The sequence below is a fragment of the Brienomyrus brachyistius genome, chromosome 15 (genome assembly GCF_023856365.1).
Source record: "Brienomyrus brachyistius isolate T26 chromosome 15, BBRACH_0.4, whole genome shotgun sequence".
In the NCBI taxonomy this organism is placed as follows: domain Eukaryota; kingdom Metazoa; phylum Chordata; class Actinopteri; order Osteoglossiformes; family Mormyridae; genus Brienomyrus; species Brienomyrus brachyistius.
The window spans coordinates 21,686,090-21,707,017 of record NC_064547.1 but is presented as its reverse complement, the minus strand read 5'-3'; the positions used below and the strand labels follow the sequence as shown (position 1 = coordinate 21,707,017).

General features: G+C 50.5%; 1 protein-coding gene across 1 annotated transcript in view; it reads right to left on the bottom strand.

The window, feature by feature from the left end:
* efna2a (ephrin-A2a) overlaps window positions 1-20,928 on the bottom strand; it is a 102,484-nt gene that overhangs the window by 14,096 nt on the left and 67,460 nt on the right.

The following is a 20,928-nucleotide window of genomic DNA, read 5'->3' as shown; positions in this document are numbered from 1 at the left end:
GAGGGTGTTCTCATAGTGAGGATACCGTCATTATCTGGTCTCGTGCCGTTTGAGCAGGGAAAGGGGCTTCTTGGTCGGGACAATTCAGATACAAATTGAGCACCTGCCAAATCGAGCACCTACTACAGAATGAAGAAACAGCCACAGTCTGAACTGGATTTACTTCAGTAACTCTCAGAACATCGTTTCAGTTTCGCGGTGGTCGAGGTCACGCCACGTCGATTCCTCACTCTTTCAGAAGTCCCGCTTCCCATCTCTGCGCTGCATGTATTTTACTTTCACGCCATTTCCCACACAATCCACAAAAGTGACGAGTCATGTTCCTTCCAGAAGTACCTTTTAATCTTTTCCACCAAGCACATATTATCGGAATGAAATGTGACGATTCCAACTGGGAGACCTGGAGCGGCCTTTTATCGGCTCTGCATTATGCTACTTTGCGATGCCGTCGAGCTGTTGCTGCGGCAAAGTGAGTATCAGATATGCAAGATATGTAAACACGGTGATGGAAGCAGAGAATGTGGCTATTTCAGGATGGCTCATGGGGGATGCATCACTTAGGCTGTTTTTCTGCTATTTATTATGTACAAGAAACTCAGAGGACTTGACATGCAAAGAAACTTTAAATTTAGTTTCAGTAGAACGATGTTAATCAGAGGTAGTGCGTAGTTCAGAAGGTCGGAGCCCCTAAGCAAGGCCCTTAGCCCCTAATGGGTCAGGGGGTGTGAATGCTGGCTGACCTCGTGTCGGGACGCCCAAACTTGTATGTGTGTCTTAGATGGGATAAGCGAAAAACCCATGGAGATCAATAAAGTGCCACTATTGTATAATTACAGAATCGTAAAAATCAGAGACAAAATACTAATTATTATTGTTGTAATGTGTCTTAATTTCCCTCCCTTGTCGCTGATTGGAGTGCAGAGGTACAACTAGTGAAGAATCTGGAGGATGAGTGTTGGGAGAGAGAGAGAACACCCGGACAAGTCAGCTTCTTTGTCCATTGAGGGCGGGGGGGCAGGAGTGCAGGAAAGGCATCAAATAACAGCTAATCTGGGTGTGGAGTTACTGACGCAGCCACGTGAAGTACGGCTCCAGCAGCTGCATGAAGATCTTTGCCACAGCCTGAAGCCCCCCCCATTTCGCCCCCTCCTTCAGCCTGACGTTCATATCTCCCTCCATCATCCCCACACTCTCATGGTGACTCATCATTACCTCTTTCTCTCAGCCCCCCCCCCCCCCCCCCTCCGCAAATGACCCACCAACCACTGAAAAATATAATCAGAATAAAGCTGGTGGGATGCTGGTGCCTGGGATAATGTGCTTTTAAGGAAGAGCATTAGCCCGGACTGATGTGGTAAAGATGGCAGCGGGCCGAGGCGTTGTTCCATCTTTACTCTTCCCGCCCCTCGCTTTTTTTAAGCGTGGCTACAGTCCGGCCACCGCATCTCCTTATGCGGGGGATGAAGCGGCGTGAAGGAGCCGCGCTCCGTTCAAACGAGACTCAGCGCTAAACACAGGAGTTTGTGGATGAAACGTGCGCAGGAAAGAAAACTCTACCTTCCATTCAAATTAGGGAGGAGCACCAGGTCCATTGCTACAGGCCGCCAGGCCCTCGGGGTGGGTGGGGGGGGGGGGGGCATATTCCCCTCCCTTATGGAAGGGAATGAAAACATACTTCAGTAAAAAAAAAAAAAAAAAAACTCTCACTGATAAACTGGATGAACGATATGCCTTAAATGTTCCTCAGCATCTGCTTTCATACTCATTTCAAGGACGTACGTATTCCCTCAGAACCATAATTACTTTTTCCCCTCATGGCGAGAGGTTACGCAGTCATAAACGGATCGGGTTCGGATGGAAGTCCGCATCGGCCCGGACATGGCAGCGGCTTGAAGACTGATTTACTGCCCTGTCACAACGAGCTGAGCTTGCAGTGCGGTTTCTCTCCTTAACCTAACGGGGGAGATGTTAGACCGTGATGCTCCTCGCTTCAGGGGGCGGCGCAGGAAGCAGGATGTCAGAGCCGAGCGGGCCGTCGTCACGCAGCGGAATCGGTGATTTATCACGGCGCTCAGTGTGCCAAAGCCCGGCCGCCACTACCAATCACGTGTCGGGTCTGCCAGCTTAACGATCTGCCGTGACTCAGGCCTTTCTGCTGGCCTGTACAATCGCTCCATTGAGATCTGTGGGACACCTGGGCAGCCAGACAGAAGAAAGCAGAACTGCTTGACCCACCGTATGTTTTGTTAATCTTTTTTTTCCTAGTTCCCAGAAATCCCAGTATATGCATGTATAAGCATGGCAGAGCCCTGTGCTGCCCCTTACCACCTGTGCCCTCCCCCCCCCCCCCCCCAGACATGGGGCTCCAGCTGGCTGTTTATCTGTGCAACACGCCGTACAATATAAACCAGCGCTAAGGTGGAATAAATCAGCGTGTGCAGGCCGGGGGGACGCACGCGTGGGGGGCCGCTGTGGAAGTGGGGGCACGACGGGGACCAGGCAGAGTGCGCCCCCCCCGCTCATCAGTGCTGGCCCGGCTGCATTTTGACACGCTTTCGAATACACGGGAATGTTAATGAGACTGCTTACATCTCGGGGAATTCGGTAAATATGTCAAAAGTCTGCATCTGAGCATCGGAAATGCGACTGTTTTAAAATGCTGACTCACAGCCAAAACAAGCGGGGAAATTTATTCTGCAATTAACCGACAACCCAGAAGTGTTGGCTTAATATAAACAAATCAAGTTAATAACCTTTCAAACATGTTTTTCATCAGAATCCGAGGGTTATATCATCTTAAAGATTTCTTTAACATTTCAGAGATTCCTAGACACAGCTCGGGTGAAGCCGCCTTGGTGCTGAACTGTCAAGATTTCAGAGCATCGCGGGTTCGCATCTGGAAGGGCCACAAGGAAGCAGGCGGCGGCACGTGAGAAAGGGCCATTGTGCCACGGCCTGTCTGGAAGCCATTTCCACGAGTGCACCCTGCACCATCATCTGGAGTCCACCTCACCCCATGTGGAACATGTTTATTGTTCTTTGTGTCAAACAGGCCTACAGACCCTCACCCCCGCCCCTCATTCTCCCTCAGCCCCCCGCACCTTTTCGGGTCCACTTGTTATTACAACTCTACATGGGCAATTTTCTTATCAGGGCGTTTATACAAACTTAACCTCCAGCCGATACTTTGGCGACACGAAAGGGCAACTTAAAGCCAATAAAAAACAAACAGGGTGGGGGAATTTCGGGCCCCCTTCTGGTGGGGACGGGGAGCGCGGGCGCACTCGCGGAGATCAAAGTCTCAGATCTCCCCCTCATCCCTTTCCAGGCCCCTACTTTTATTTTATAGCTGGAAAGGCCAGGAAGTAGCATGTATTATAACCAAATGCGTCAGAATACGCTCCACATTCCGGCCAGATTCCCAGCAACAGCTTAGATTCACTCGGATGAGCAACAGAAAAAAGGAAGAGCTGAAAATCTGACCAGGAAAATTTACATAATAACCATAAAAACGGGGAAAAAAAAATATGCAGAAAGCAAAATGTACAAACTATAAAATATCAGATCCTTCACTACGTTTGTATCCATTCTATAGATGTGTTTTTATTCTAATTTATAAAACTTTTCCCAACAATAAAAGGTACACTAACGTCAGAGATATCAGATATTACAATAACTTAAAAACAGCATGAAGGAGAACTAATCGCATTTTCTAGAGCCAAAAATATACGTATGAACGAGGTGCTTTTGGTTAAACAGTCGAGACCCAGTTTTGCATGCGATCGCCGGACATTTAGGTCTGCTGCTAAATGAGCTGGATTCGGAGGGAACACCTTCAGGCATCTGTTTAGGAACCATGACGGTTCCACATCCTTCGCCGCACATGAGGAGGAATAATTACAGCCACTGACAGAATAAAAAAAAAATCAACATTTATTTTCCTGAAAACCCCCCAACACAAAAACACACAAAACAGGAGCACATCTGTGTTGGTGGGTTTTAAAAATTTTTTTATTATTTGAAACCTAAAAGTGGCCGGGGGGGGCTCAGGGGGGCTAACCGGAGATGCTTGAGCATCTTCAGAAGCAAGTGGAGTCACCACATCCTCCCTATAGCTGTCTATGTTTCTTGTCGACATTGGGCGGTTCTGCATCAAACGTCGCTTTGACAGTCATCGTGATCTCTGCCTCCCAGAATAGAACTGTGGTCCACGCTGAGGAATCATTAAACAGGAAAGGAAGAGGGCCGGGGCGAACGCACGGGCATTTCACATGGCTGGGGCTCTCGGCGGAGGGACGGCACAGTCGCCGGGAGTTACTCAGCGTGGCCTTGACGTCGCCGCCTCCTGACATCTCGCGCTCGCCTGCTCTGCGAGCGTTTAGTGTCAGCGTTAGACACACAGCGACACCCAATACGGCCGGTAGCTTTCGGATATGTGAACACAGACGAACGAAGACCAACACATTTTCTGGGCTTCGTAAGACTTCAAGGGAGGGTCATGATGTAACCAAGCTCTTTCCTAGGCATCCCCAAGGATTCCATGCATTGTCTCCTCTGATGTTTTTACCACAACCTCCATAATCTGATTTATCAGCCATCATCCCATTCCTGGATTATTGATGACAAACCAGCCGTGGAGAATTTACACGGCTGGCTATTCTGGTTCCTGTTTGTAAAACTCGAAAACTTTATTACACAGGATAAAAAAAGGATTTTTGTGCTGGGTATTTAGTTCGTAATTCCATACATAATTTCTTTTCTATCGATTGACAGCATGTTTACATATCAGATGACCGTCCGAGTCTAACAAGCCAAAACTGCTGACACATCTTGGTCATGGCGTCCCGTCCGGGGTCTCGCCTACATCGTGGCCTGTGTGTTTGCTGTGAGAGCATGGAGGTTTTTCACGGTTCTCTGCAGGATAAGCGGTCAAGGAGGAGGGATGGATGGATGGGTTTCTGTTGTGGGCAAAAAGAACTATAGGTCTTCAAATTCATAGCAGTTCACAGAACAGCCGTTGCACGAGCATCTCCAATCAGTGCCGCATAACTGGGTAGGTAACTGGTTCTTACTGGGATTTTTAGCTTCCTCCTAGCTGCTTGTTTTGCATATCAACACTGAGTAGTAGCAACTTCACTCTAAGTGGCTGCACTGTTGGATGAAGAAGAACAATCTAAACAGCGAGAAAACCTACTGCGACTAGATGCTACGGGGGCTCCCTGCTGATGCCACGTTCATCTTTTTTCACCACGTCGTTAAGATTTTATTCTGTGTAAACAAGACTGCATTATTCAAAATGCTGCATGTATGCATTTTACCCTGGGTGGCAGTGTTTGATACATAAAATGCAAATGTATTTTTAAGTATAACTTTTGCCTTAATAGTATGAGCAGTAGTGATCACTATAAAAAGTCATTACATCCTGTCTTCTATTTATCAGTACATAATTTACATAATGGCCTTGCATGTCCCACGCAGAACTCGTGGTAGAAGATGGACTTTAACCACCACACTGTCGTCTTGCTCGACCAGAGAATTTACTGTTGCTGTTGTATGGCAGCTTTTCTTGGATAATTGTGTCTACTTGCTAATCGCAAAAAAGCAAGCATGGATGCATTTTTTTAAAAATGATCGAGAGACCATACCCAGCGGAAGACCAGTTGAAGTTAGCTAAACCGTCATCGGTAATGTGTTATGTGAACTGCGGGACGCCGAGCAAACCGAAAATATAAGCGGCTTGTTCCTTAGTTTTACTATCAAGTTTGACATTCATTTTAATATTCAAGGAGAATTTATTTGTATAAAACCAAAGATGTACTGTGAGCAATTTTGAGTTCAAAGGCCTAATTAGATTTCAGCAATTTTCGCGTGATATCAAGATACTAGTATAATCTACTAAGAACACGAAGAATTTTTTTTTTTACTTAAATAAGGTTATTAACATAAAAGAGGTTCATTTTCTAAAATGTTAAACATCATGTTACTTCAGTTGAAAGTTTACAGTATTTCAGTCGTCAATTTATGCTTTTTTATTTTGTATTGTTTTATAACACAGAATAATCACGAGTCACTATGCATTGTTCCAAATGCTGAAATATCTTTATTATTTTGCCTTATCATCAGTTAATACGAATATTGTTTTGGAACTATATAAAAAAATTATACTCGTAAATCTTAGAAATTAAGAAACTGCTCTAATAAAATATAAAAATAAGTTCACATTATATGCTAGAAATGGTGAATGTTGAGACTCACATTCCTACTGCAATGTTTCCTACTCATTAATGCCATTTTAGTGGCTGAAAAATGGATAGATTTTATTGGATTGGCATAATTGAAATTCAATAATTGAACTTAATGAAAATATAAGTAGGAAGGAATATTTTTTAAAAGTCTATTGCATGTTGCCATTTTAAGAAACAAAGCAGTATTTGTTTGCATTTTTTTAAATGACCAAATGGAAATAAGTTGACAGCCACATTGAACTTCATTTAAAAAAAAAAAGCTAATGTTAGAGAAATATGTACTTTTTTTAATTGTCATTTTGCTAGATGCCATTTCTTACAAATAGCACCCTGCAGCAGCTTGATATTAATTTAGCAATAACACTTCTTAAGAACTGTCTCTTGAATATTTCCACCCCATACATGGTGATAAATAATACTGAATGTTATTTGCATATCCTATTTGTGTACCTTAATAAAAGATGCTGCGAGGGGAGTTCCTCTTTCGAAGTTGGCTGAGTTCGACTGAGAGGCTGACACCTCGAAGTCAGGACCGGACTTCCCTTGCAGCAAGTAAAAAGTCATCACAGCTGTCTGTGTTGTTCTGTGTTCAGAGACTGGTTGGTTTCCAGCGTATCTTCAGAAGAAGATATAACCCTAACAGCTAATGTAATAAAACATGAAAAACAAGAGTTCATGGTCATGTGTCAAGTGTTTCCCTACAAAAAACTGTTAATAAAATGTTGATGCGCATAACTATATAAAATATACAGAACTACACATCTTAAATATTTGGGAAAAAAAGTATAAAATTCATTTATATGGAATATTGCTTCCTGAAATTCTTTTTCTGATTAATTTGCCTGAACACGGTTACACAGCGCAGTTGCTGTGCTGCGTGCATGCGTGACACAGCACAGTTGCTGTGCAGTAATGAATCAGCTGGACCTTTGTCACAGCGCTGCCACTTTATTTATACTTCCTGCGTCTGCAAAGTTTAAGGCTTCATGGCAGGTTATCGGATGAAGTGGATCTGCAAACTCGGAATCTGAAAGCATTCTGTGGACACGCCTCTAGGGGGCTCAGCTGAGACCTACCAGGATCCACTCTCACAGAGCGCTGAGTACCTGTTCTCCCGGGAGCCCCGGCACCTGCGTTACTGAGGAAGCACGCACACCTGCTCCACAAAGGCCCAGAAGTGTAGGGAACACACGCGACAGACGGACGGCAACACAGACGCCCGTGGGACACGCTTCCGGCTGAGCGAGGCGCTCGCCGCACGTGACGAAGTGTTGGGGCGTCCCGGACAGTGCCAGATGGAGACACAAACAGGACGCGAAGTCCCCCCCCCCCCCCGAGAGACCGGGTGCATCTCTAACCTGTGCAGTCGGCATCTTCAGTTCCTCTCAGTGGTTCGCTTCACGTGGGATGAGAAGCATTAACGGAAAGATGAAAATGACGATGATGGTGCACTCAAGTAGCTAAGTGAATGCCCCCCTCCCCCCCCCCATTTGGCTCGCCCTTTATGTCTTATTTTAAACACCATTAGTGAAGTGCTGAGTAATACTCTTATACCCGCTGAGGGTCCACGGCCTCCATGCTCCCAGGCACTGTATCTGGGTAGACTTCACACACTCACTATCAGGAGCTACTGATACCTCTGCACAAATCATTATCATTCCAGACACAACGTACCGGCCAGTCATCCATCTGAACCGACATTCAAATGAGTTTGCAGTTTTGAAACAAATTTTTTGCACATTTTCGCTGTCACGTGACCCGGTCGGGTTGATATGGCGTCTTGCGGTGATCATCTCGATGTAGACAGGAGACTTGGTGTGAAGCGTTGACATCTGAAAGACGGCTTGGACACGCTTAGCGTCATGGCCCACTGAGTGTCGTCGTGACGATACCCCTGTGTTTACCCAGGACCTCCCCCCCTCCCACCCAGTACAAGGGTTGAGAAAATAATCATGGGCCAAGATCTACGGAATCACACCCTAAAGAAAAACAGCAGAACCCCAACGTCGCTGCTCATGAGCCTGAACTAACTGGAAAGAATTTCCCAGATCTGGATACCATGGGCAGACGGGCGCCTCCTGGCGTACTGGGTGCCCGGCAGTGATTTATGGTGAGGTCCGTGGATGCCGCTGATCATATCGGTTAAGAATATGGCATCCGCAGACGTCATCGGTTAAATTGTCAGTGGGATCAAACCCCACGGCTGAAATTTGACGACTTGACGTATCATATCGCTGGGACTGATAGCCAAGGCCTGCGCTCTGTGTCACATGACCCTGCGGGCAAAATGCCGGTGGCACAAGGCGGCGCGAATGCCAGAGTGTGTGAATCAGGCTCACCGGGGCACGCTGATGCGCACGCACTACTGGGAAAAGCCTGACCCAGAAATGACGCTGTCATCCATCTCTCAGGGCTCATTAGCGGGCCGGGCCGCCTATCAATAACCACGCAGATCGCTTCCTGCCTTACGGGAAACGGGGACGAGCTCCCACCCGCCACGCTGCACTAACCGCCCAGGCAATTTGTAAAAGGCTAACAAATACTGTCATGGAGAGCCATGTTCCCGGCCGGTTAGCTGTCAGGGGTAAGGTAAGCCACCCGCGAAGATGCAGTGGGTCCCACCCAGCATGGTCCGCCGCCGCCGCCGCCCGCCACAGGCGATGCTTCACACCCAGGTGGGGGCCACGACGTTCCAAGGGCCTCCCGCCCTGCCCGAAAACCGATACCTGCCGTGACAAGGACGAGGACAATGGCGGCAGTGTTGGGGCAGTGCTGCTCCCAGATGCGAGATAAAAGGAACAAGCAGGAGGACAAAGTTATCAGCCGCCCGCATCGGGTGGCAGGGCCAGGAAACGGGATCCCTCTGCGGTGGCGGCGGGCCGGCGTGTCCCGGCCGCCCACGGGGGCAGCAGACGGTGACAGAGCAGCACGGCCCCCGGCCCGGGAGGCAGGGGGCGCCGGTAACCTGAGCCGCCTCCTCCGCCCCGTTCCCAGGCCACCCCCCACCCCCGCAGACCTACTTCAGGTGTCTGTCTGGGTGCGCTGCTATGGCGATGAGACAGCAGAGGTCTCGTATGCGCAGCGGGCATTTAGCTGCTCCGCGACGGTTTCGGGTTTCTTGGCCCCCCCGTCCTCCCCCCGCTCTGACAGTCCTGCTGACGTCCCCAATGAGTGATGGCTTTGCTGCCGTTAATCAAAACGGCCTGAGTGTCCACCGGCGTCATGGCTGCCGAGGAGCACAGCACCTGCTCAGATCCCAATCATCCCCGGCAGCTCGTCTCCCAAGATTAAAGGCCAAGTCGTGTAAGAGCTGCACTTCCGCCACCTGCCCCCCCATAGTGTCTTGGTCTTGTTGCCTGGATTGCATCCCCCCCTCCCCCACCCTGCTCCCCTGTACAAGCTCCTGGAGCAGTGCTTGTGGGGCCCGGGTATCAAAGGTGTACCACATCAAAGGGGGGGGTTGGGCATGTGGGGCAGACAGAACAGGAGAGAGGGAAAAAAAAGGAAAGAGGGAGGGGTGAAGTGGACGAGGCGCTGAGATAACTGTCCTCACTGCAGCCACATCTGAAGACGCACCAGAAGCGTCTCTCTGATCCGTCTCACAGAGGGAATCTCCCCAAGTGTGATGGAAACACCCCCCTGTCTGTGTTAGTACGGCCCGCTCCAGGTCGGCATGTCGCCCCCATCCATGGGATAGCCGCAAACAGGAAGTGGGAGCGGTGCTGATCCGGGGATGCCGGCGGTAGTCCGTTTGGTAGCGGCCCGAAAACTCGTAGCACCTCCGTGTAAGGGGCCGCATTAAATATGCAAACAGCCTTTTTTAGACTTTTCTTATTAATTACCTCTTGTAAACTCTGGGAACATTCTCTTATTTTATACCATAAAAAATGTACATATAAAAATAAATATACGGAAACAAATTGTATGAAATTGGAATGAGCTCCGTTTCTTTCTAATGCAACCAGAACGTATCAAAGATTTGTAATTCTTTGGTCTCCTTCCTACTTTATCCATCCATCCCTCCATCCATCGGATTATGCGTGTTGCAATTCTGTCGTGAAAGTTCTTCACTCATCAAAGTGTAAAGAGGACACAGTAAGTTTAACAGTAAGCTCTGGGCCACTTTATTACCCAACACAGGCCCGTGAGTAAGACCAAAGAAAAGCTGGGGGTAACATGGCACGCAAGGCTGAGGCCGGGACATTCATGTGACATTTAAGATGGATTCCAGACTCTGGGGATGTAGTCGTCAGCCGGGGCCCGAGGACGGAATCCATCACTGGGCCAGACGGGCTCTGCCGGGCGGATCAATGAGAGGTCGTGACCCCCAGCCCTCACAGTCGGTGCTGCCAAGACAGCTGTGATTGGACCATCGATCTGGACAGCCTTGACGGGGCTGGTAGGCGAAGCCTTTGGGAGGAGGGGCTACTTGGGAAGGGGCTTCTGCAGAGCCAATGTGTTAATCAAGGGAGACAAGGGCACAGCCAGGCTGGACCCGTGGGTCAGGGACGCCGAGGGGCTCCGCTGAAAAGCCCTGCCCCCTCCTCCTGCTTCCCCCCAGGGGCACGGCAGAGAAGCAAATTAATGACAGGGGTTAAAATGCTCACGCTGGTCCGATGGCAGTGAGGGGCTCTCAACGAGGCTATTCATTCTGCGCTAAGGGATCTCCGCTGAGTGGCCTCTGACCTCCACCGATTGGTGCTACACGCACGTCCGCGCTGGCGCTGGAGAGAGCCTGCGGTTAGTGACATGCTCAGCGGCTATCGGCAAAAAAAAACACCACAACCGCGTTGTTAGCCTGGTGCTAAGATACATGCACTGGGTCTCTAGCTCGGCGCAAAAACACACACTTTAGCTCTAGGCTAATACCTATGGGAGGCTCTTACTGCCCTGCAGCCTCATAAAGGTTACAAGGGGCCTCTGTCGATATCAGAGGTGAGCTGAGAGGTGCTCTAAACAGCCCTGATAAATCGACACCGCCCATCTGTCACTGTCCTCAAATCTGTCATTAATGTCTGTCACGGTGAGCTCAGTGTGGCCAGGACTTTGCTAGCTCAACAGCGTCAGACGGACACCTCATCTAAAACTCAAACTACGTTAAATACCCCGGGAGCTTTATCTGGAATGCCTTTGCAGTAAGTAGCAAAGAAATAAGTAAGCAATCAGTAAGTTATATAGCAGTGTATAATGTTTTACAACCTGCCGATCTCGACATCGCACGGTGCTGGATACACACTAAATCACACACATAGGGTATTTTAAAACAGTCTCCTTCACAGCACACGGCCCCTGATTAGCTAATACGGGACAATGGGAAACAGATGTGCCAAGACCTGCCACCAGAGTTGCGAGGTGTCAGATGTTAGACAGCCAGCGTGTTGTTTTAAAAGAGCTTCCCAGTGACCAGCGAGCAAGTTTCTGATTCAGTCACCATCAGTTATTCTTAAATAGTCTTGAAGGTTTTTCTTCGTTTGATGTACTAAACACTGAAACATCCCCCCCCCATACACACCTGCAAATAGACGGGTGGAAACTGAGCCTTAATGGCTGAGGAATCCATAGCCCAAGGTTCCCAAACAGACACCCCCCCTCCACCACCACCACCACTCCTGTGTGCTTCCTGATTGGATTCAGCAAAGTGTCTCCGGACCGAGACGGCAGCTGCTCTGTGTGCACTTTCCGTCTGAAAGCAGATACCGGCCTGCTGTGGACAGCTCCATCTATTACAGGCCAACGAGGCCGCTGGAGGGCTGGGGAGACGACAGAGAGCGGAGGGGGAGTGTCCAGGCCGAGCGCACTGCGAGCCGGACAGCGCACATAATGGACAGATTGTTCAGCACCTTCTCCTATTTAGAGATATCTGTTGGCAGGATTTGTAGCTGGCCTTTTAAAATGACGAGCAGGACCCCGTATTCAGTTTCTCGGGGGCCACAGAGGGATATGAGTGCAGTTTGATACCCAAACTGCAGTCATGGGCTGAGTGCAGCCCTGGGAGAGATGGTGCTGAGAGAGGGACAGACCCCACAACCAAGTGCTGAGAGAGGGACAAACCCTACAACCTGCTACTGAGAGAGGGACAGACTCCACAACCTACCACTGAGAGAGGGACAGACCCCAAAGCCAGCCTCTGAGAAGGGTACACACCCCACAACCAGGTGCTGAGAGTGGGACAGACCTCACAACCAGGTGCTGAGAGTGGGACAGACCCCACAACCAGGTGCTGAGAGCGGGACAGACCTCACAACCAGCTGCTGAGAGTGGGACAGACCTCACAACCAGGTGGTGAGACTGGGACAGACCGCATAATCAGGTGCTGAGAGTGGGACAGACTTCACAACTAGGTGTTGAGAGTGGCACAGACCTTACAACCAGGTGCTGAGAGAGGGACAAACCCTACAACCTGCTATTGAGAGAGGGACAGACACCACAGCCAGCCTCTGAGAGTGGTATACACCCCACAACCAGCTTCCGAGTCTGGGATGCACTCCACAACTAGCCGCTGAGAGAGACAAACCCCACAATTAGCCGCTGAGAGCGGGATAGACCCCACAACCAGCTGCTGAGAGAGGGGCAAACCCCACAATCAGCCACTAAGAGTGGGATAGACCCCACAACCAGCTGCTGAGAGAGGGACAAAGCCCACAATCTGCTGCTGAGAGAGGGACAGACTCCACAACCTGCTGCTCGGAGCAGGAGAAACCCTAGAACCAGCCACTGAGCATGGGACAGACCCTAAAACCAACTACAGAGAGAGGAACAAACCCCACTACTAACCGCTGAGTGTGGGACAGACCCCACAACTAACTGCTGAGAGCGGAACAAACCTCACAACCAGCCACAGACAGAGGGACAAACCCCACAACCAGCTGCTGAGCATGGGACAAACCCCACAACCAGCTGCTGAGCATGGGCCAAACCCCACAAGCTTCTGCTGAGCATGGGCTAAACCCCACAGTCAGGTGCTAATAGCAGGACAAACCCCACAACCTTCTGCTGAGCATGGGCCAAACCCCACAGTCAGGTGCTAATAGCAGGACAAACCCCACAACCGGGGCAGAACAATCCAGACAGGTTACTCATTATTCTCATCTCTGCAGACACATATTCGCATTCATCTTAGCTGCGAATATTCAAAACTCAATTTTTTTTCAAGTGACACACATTCCAATGACTCCACAGCTCAGTATAGTCGGTGTGTTCTTGGTGCGTTCTGCAAACCAAAAGGCGCTCCCATACAGTGCCGAGAACCCAGAGGCGAAGCGGGTCCAGCTCACCAATGCGCCCCACTTAGTGCACAGCGATTTCTGGCTCCCAGAAGCCCGCTCAGCCTGGTGGGGGCTCGGCCCACTGTGCAGGGAGCCGCTGTCACACAGAGGAAGCCTTCTGGTGATGCTCGCCTTTCCAAAAAATATCTCAGCCTGCCTGCCTATCTGGAGACGTTTCAGATCCTCCGCAAACTGTGCTGTTTTGTAGCCAGTTTAAAAGTCATAATAAATCAACTAAAACCAAGAAAAATCTAAGGCTGCTGCTCCTTCCAAACATACCAATCAACACTGCTGATTAATGTAAATATTACTTATAATAGTATAATATATATAAAGGCAACACTGTGGGCTCAGCAACCTGCAGCGTTGAGGGTTCAAATCCCACCCACACTCGGTGTCTGTGGGTTTTGCATGTTCTTCCTCTGTTCACGTCTGGTTTCCTCCCTCTGTGTATGTGTGTGTTTGTGTATGCGTGTGTGTATGCCTTGCAATCCCATCCAGGGAGGTCCCTGCCTTGTGTCCTGTGTTTTCTGAAACTGGCTCAAGGCTCAACCATGCGCTGGATGAGCAGATACGGATGGCCGGATGGATGGGCCGACTGCTTTTAAAACAGGAAGAATAAAACATGACGGGAATGGAGAGGCTCTCGTTCTGTGCATTTGCAGCGGGCGATGATAGAGCCGGCCGTGGGGGCCTCTCGCTGAAGCTGTGCATTTACAGCAGGCGATGACAAAGCCAGCCGTGGGGGCCTCTCGCTGGAGCTGCGGCCCCAGACCAGCTGCAAAGAACTTCTCAGGAAGCGGTAATCGTTCCGAAACAAGGACGCTTCTTTTTTTCTTCCTCCCAGGCTGAACCTTAACCTCCAAATAGATCTGGAAATAGGCGCCACCCCGAGGGAAATGTGGAGCTCTGTGCTACCCTAATTTTGTACAGAACAGAATAAAAAAGATATATATATTATATATATATATATATATATATATATATATATGCATGCAGCCTGCAGACTTCCATTTCAAACTCACTTTTCCCTTTTCCTGGTTTGTCACCTGCAATCGGTGCGTACAGTCGGATCACGCCTCCCGCCCACGCAGTGCCCATGGTGTCCCCAGCCCCCAGGCAGCTCGCCACACATGGAAAAGGGGCGGTGCCATTCCCAGGCCCCCCCCACACTTCGCAGTAGCCCAGCATGGCCCGAGGCGGCTGGAAAGGCACAGGGCTACCACTCGGGATGACTCAGCGGGGGGAGACCCGCAACCTTCAGCCCGCGGGGAGGACGGCAAGGTCACTGAGTGAAGGCGGGGGTGGTCCGCGATGGCAAAATGTCTCTCTGCGTGCGTGATATTTAAAAATGTGAAAAGTGATGAATTCACAAAGAGGTTTTTGTTTTGAGGAATAACGCGGAGCCTTACATAAAACGCTCCGAGGATGTTGGAGGGGGGGTGTGTGGGCATGATTTAAAGGTGGCCGCCTGTTTGTCTAGAAGGAAAGGTAAATTCAGCCTCTTTCTAATGAGGCTCGGATCAAAGTACCACAGGAGGGAGATTAGGGATGAGCATTGTATTGATTTTTAATTGACGGTGGGGGGGGGGCAGGAGCAACGGGAGGCTGGCTGGGCCCAGGTTATAAGATGAGCGCCGACTGTCAATCACAGAACAGTCACAGACAGATACAGTGACGTCTGGGCCGGGAGACGGGGGAGGATTACTGCAGAAAGCCATGGGCTCAGGCGGGCGGCTATCGATAAACTGCGGAGAAAGTGTTCGGGGGCCCGAATCCTGCTTTGTTAGCACACAAGCTGTGGTGATTTGGAGATTGACCCCCCCCCCCCCCCCCCCGCAATGGGCCAGCAGGACTCGGGGCAGGGGGGGCAGATCTGGGAGATGGAGCAAAAATGGCCCTGTGTATGAAGAGGAGAAAGAAGAGACACGCCGCTTCAAGGGACCTTCTCAGCGTCACTCAGCGTCACTCAGCGTGATCCTGCCTCCCTCTCCTCCATTTTCCTCTTGCCTTGCCTGTCTCACATTCCCCCCCCAACCCCCCACCCTGCTCTCTCTCTCTCTCTCTCTCTCTCTCTCACTCGTCAGTCTCCCCGGGGTAAAGAACTGAAGTCTTTCATCTGGTCTTGCTTTTTTTTCAGAGGTTGAGGCATCCTGAAATGGGAAGTGCTCTCCAATTAGTTTGGGTTAAATATTTCAGAGGCTACACTCTGCCCCCCCCCCCCCCCCCACCTACCCCCCATATACAGCCGCTTCTGTCTCCTCCCCAGCTGATGCTACAGAAGACTAGAGAACCTTCCGGCTGGCCTGCGTAGCACTGGCCTCCTGGTAAAGATGGCTGGCTTTACAATTTATATCTGACGTGAGACACGGAACACAAGAAGTTAGTGGCCAGGGAAACAGCAGCAGTCCTGGGACACCGTCGACAGGATTCGGTGGACAAACCAAATAAAAATAAAAAGAAAACAGCAAAAGTAATCCCCTGGCAAAGGCCGAGTGTGTATATACGAGTGTGATATGCTGGGTGCAGCTAGAGGCTCCGCTCGGCTCGAATTCCTCTTTAAAATATCAGAGATCGGTGCAGCAGGACTGCGTCAGTCTACAGGAGGCTCCTCCAGCCCCTCGCCGTGTTTCTTACGCATTTCATGTTTGCGTTGCCGCCTCACTGATGCCCCGCTGCACCTGGCGCCCTCCTTCGGCGGCTCACTCCTAACGCAGCTACAAATTTTCTCCTCGAATTTTTTTTTAAAATGAATTAAAAAGAATATGCAGCTGTGCCCACAGGCTAAAGTGTGAATCTGACACATCGCCCCTCCCTCCCACCCCCTCATGCCCCCCCCCCCCCCCCATGCCCCCTCTGCTGCAGGAGCCAGAAAATGCAAAGGAGGGCGGCATAGGAACGAAGCAGCCGCGGGCTCGTCAAGATCGCGGCTGCTGTACCCTGCAGTCTGTCAAAAATCTATCATCCTGGCCCTTTTCCCAGCACCCACCCCCCCCAGCCCCATTTGTTATCACCCCGCTGACAATGCCACGGCCTGAGATTCCCCACCATGTCCCTGTTGGGCGGATCGGCTGTGGTGGGTCAGGGTGTGAGAGACACAGGCCCTTACATGACAGAGTGACACATTCCTCAGCGCGGGCCAGCGACCATCAACGGGCTCATTTCCATCAATGGAGGATTATGCTGCAGGGGGGGTCTAGTGGGCCCCAGAGTCACAGCGCCTCGTGACTTCTCAACCCCGCGTCGACCCCCACTTACACACCCCCCTGCATGTGAAACACACCCTGGCATTACCCCTAGCCTCTGGCTCACACACGTACCCACAACAATATGCACACTAATGCTCACGCATATGCACACGCACAAACATGTGCATGTCTACATGCATATCTACGTGCATATCTACGTGCATATTCACCATCCCCTGCTTAATGCACTTCTATGGGACTGTGGCTAAGCATACCAACTAAATTATTTAATTTTCCCAAACTGTTGCTCCGATATAAATTTTTTATACTTGCTTTTGAAGTGTGTTAATGAGGTTTGCAAGCACTGCAATTTCTAAAAAGCCCCCCCAGCCCGTCTCATATGATGTGTAATTAGTTAATTATTATAAAAGGGGAGACACACACGAGACCTTATGGCCAGGGCACCTTGAACATGGTCTCTTTGAAAGGTGAGTATTTCTGACCTCGTTGAGGGTGTCCATGGCTGCCCCTCCTCTTCCCCAGCCTGAAATGCTTTGGCTTTAAAATGTGGCAAAACCCGGATGATCAGAGTGGGATTATGTGTACATTACTGGCTTCCGGAAGCTTCTTTCGGACAGGGGAAAGTTGCGGAAATGGGAAGAGAGAAGCTGGAGCAGCCTGGCGCTCGGATAGCCTCCTCTTACATGGTGGAGATGAGGAAGGAGGCAGAGCTTTGGGGGGGGGGTGAGGGGAGGCTGGCGCTCCTGAAGTTCAGCACGAGCTCCTGGAAGCCGGGCAGGCTCTAATAATTCATCTGGCGCGCTCGGTTAATGGCCACATCGATCGCTCCCACCGGCCGCGCTAACGAGCCGCTAATTCCAATGCGGGTGGAAGGTTGAGCCGAATTAAGAGGCTTTCAGGTGGGGCTTGCCGGGGGCCCCAAAAGGCTCCATGCTCCGGGCCAGCTCACCAACCAGATACGGGGTCCCACGGCCACATTCAAGGACACGCCCGAGTACACAGGACCCCCCCCCCCCCCACCCCGAGCATGACAGACACAACCCGAGGGCGTGGCAGCGAGCGAGAACGTGCAGAAGTCCGCGCCCACCTGCAAGCGCCCGCTTGAAGTTTCTGGGAGCGACATCAGTTTCCACTTAGCGGTAATGGGTGAGCCAGGTTGAAGTCGCCGTCGCCTTCAGCAGAGACGAGGAGGATAATGAGTGTGGCCACGCCTCGGGCCATGCTGGTGCTCCTATGTACTGTCACATTGCTTTAGGTACGGCTGACGCACCGGCGAGGACCGGAGGTTTGAAGATTAAGTAGGGCGGAGTTGCCATATTATACTGCTTTCCTTGGGACTTTTACAAATTAATATTATTACCCCCCAAATGCGGTCGCCGTCCACGTTTTAGGAGCTGTCGGAGAGATGGGCAGCCTCGCCGACGGGAGGAGCGGACGGCCGTGGGGAGCGCTGGGATCAAACCGCAGATGCTAACAAGAAGCCGGTCCTCGGGAAAGTTTTCCAGTAGGAGGAACAAATAAACGACTAACGTCAGGCATGTGTTTGGATTCGGTAAAGCCTTCCCGATCTTGTGAGCTCACTTCTTTGGGGAATTAACATAATTCAACCACGGCATGCATGGGAAGCCCGGCTTCACCCCACCCGGAACCTTCCAGATTCTTGGGCTCAGAAACGGCAATGGTGAGGCCTGTTGGAAGAACCGTCAGCCACACGCTGCCCTTCCGAGCCCAGATTCCTCATCCTCAGCCGCTTGTGGTTTTTAGCCTATGGGGAGTGGCATGGGGGCTCCAGCTCAGTGGGCAGTGCAGTAGCCTCACACCTACAGGGCTGGGGGGTTGCAGGTTGCATGTTTTCCCTGTTGTGTGCAGGTACCCTCTGGATACATCTGCAGTCCAAAACCACGCAGAATCTCTAAACCGCCCATAGTGTGTGACTGTGAGCCCTGTGATGGACTGACGTTGCTTCCAGGGTCTTTGCTGCCCCGTGCTGCCTAAGACAGGCTTCAGGCTCTTGGAGACCCTCTATTGGAAAAGCGATTGGAAGATGGATAGATGGTTTTTAGACCAGGGAAGCAGTGATCTGAGAGTATGATTCAATCAAAAGGCAATAGGGCTCTCAGCTCCTGCAGCACAGCTCCAGGTCATAATGCAGTCAGAAAGATGAAAAATGAAACGTCCTGTAGGGAACGGCCTGTTTGTTTGGGTCAATATGCTCCAAGATACTTCCCGACCCGAGACGTCGAAGCCTATTTCTCGACAGCGGAGGGAGTGCGAGAGCCGGCTGGTGTTCAGGGGGGGGGCGACGTGCTCCGCGGAGCGGGCAGAGGCAAGGATGCGGAGGCGGCCAGTGCCTGGATACCAGCGCGACTACTAATAATCCGTCCCGCGGAATTAACACGGATCGATGCTCCTCGCCGGCGAGAGCTGAAGTCGGGAAAGCACTCCCGTGGCAGATGGCGAGCTGTTTATCACTTCAATTAACTCAGAGGCACAGCACTGACATGGCAGATTGGGCTAAGTCCAGTCACTTATCATGGCAGCAAGACCTAGAATTACAACGTCCCCCGAAAATAACACAGCCGCTACCAGCCAACACACGCCGGTCCCTGGAGCGGGCAGCACTCAGCTCCGGTCCTCCAAATTCTGCCCTGATTACTTCCTTGCCGTGCAAGGAATTCGTTTTTTTTTTATTTTTAGAACGAAGACACATATACGTCTTCCTATTCGCTTCCAGATGCCAAGCTATTATCTAAATATGCTACAGATTAAGGCAAAAAAACTAGAACCGGAGATTTTTAATTGAATTATAGATAATTCTGGGAATATTTGTTTTGGAGATCACTGCATCATCTTTTATTTAAATATCTATACTATTCTAAATTTGTATTCGTTCCGTTTCAATTAAGGAGATCTCCTCAAGAAGATCCCCCTTTCTGTCTGTCAGCCTGCGAAACACGGCAGCTCTTGCTGATTTGACTCAGCAAAATGACTTCCATCAGCCCTCATTTCAGTCAGGAGGCCACATCCCAGCATAATTTGCATCACTCCTACTTCCTGCACGCGTTTCAGCTGCAGCCCCATTCTCAAATTTTTTGCCACCTGAAGCCGTCACGAAATTTAAAGAGGAGATTCCGCCCGGGAATGACGTGTCCGTGCTTACGGGGAGCGTTTCACTTCATCCCGAGCGGATAACCCGCTCCCCTCTGCTGAATCTGGGCAGAGGCACTGCTCAATCCTTACCGTGGTTTACCGACGGAGAGTAACATCCACGCTCCTCTATAACCTGCCATCTGCCCGCCCGGAAATTAATTTTTTTTTTTAAAACAAAACTCGCACATCATCATTTTCACATCCTCTTATTTTGACTCCATTTCCTTGGTTTTGAAACATCGTTATTTCATAAAGGATGGACCCCTCCTCACCCATCTCTATAGCCGTGAGCCTCCTGTGGCCCCTTAAACGGCAAAGACATAAGAACGACAGCGACTTCCTCCCTGCAAATTCCGAGATCATTTTCAGTGTAATTTGTCTGCAAACCCCGTTGTTTTGCATGAGACAGGAAATGGCGGTTTGCTCCCCGTCGCCTTCCTTACACACACCGTAAGCCATATACGATGTATCGCTCGCTTCTTGAAACGTTGCAGCTAGAGGCCGCGCTTGAATATTCAAAATTTTACTGAGAAAGCACAATCCTCCCTGACCTCTTGGGGGCGTCTTTGACTCCCGCTCGACGGTGTTTGAACCCGCTATCGTTGCCCCGGCGTATTCAATCAATACACACGCCTTGGAAATGGGGTTTCATAGCGGGTGCGAGAAACCCAGTAGAGATAATTTACCAGCACGGAGAAAGAGAGATACTGACACTTTGTCGACTTTGACCTTGACACAAGCTCGTTTTTATTGAGCCCTGACACGCGGGAGCTCGCGGTGCTCCGTTGGGGGGGGGGGGGGGGGCGGGGTGTTGGCTGGAGAGAGGGCCATCGCTCATATGCATATACGGTAAAGAGGTCCCGCTGGGAGCCGGGAGTGCGTGGGTGTCCCGCAACGAGCGTGGTCCCACGCATGCGGCCGGGGTTCTGCGATCCTTCATCTTCATTCGGCATGTCCTTCTCGAATTTCCTTTCAAAGAGGCCTGGAGTGGATAATGTATTCCCGGTCTCGCTCTCTCCCAGTGCCCCTCTACGCCCGTGGCTAAGCGAGGATAAGACA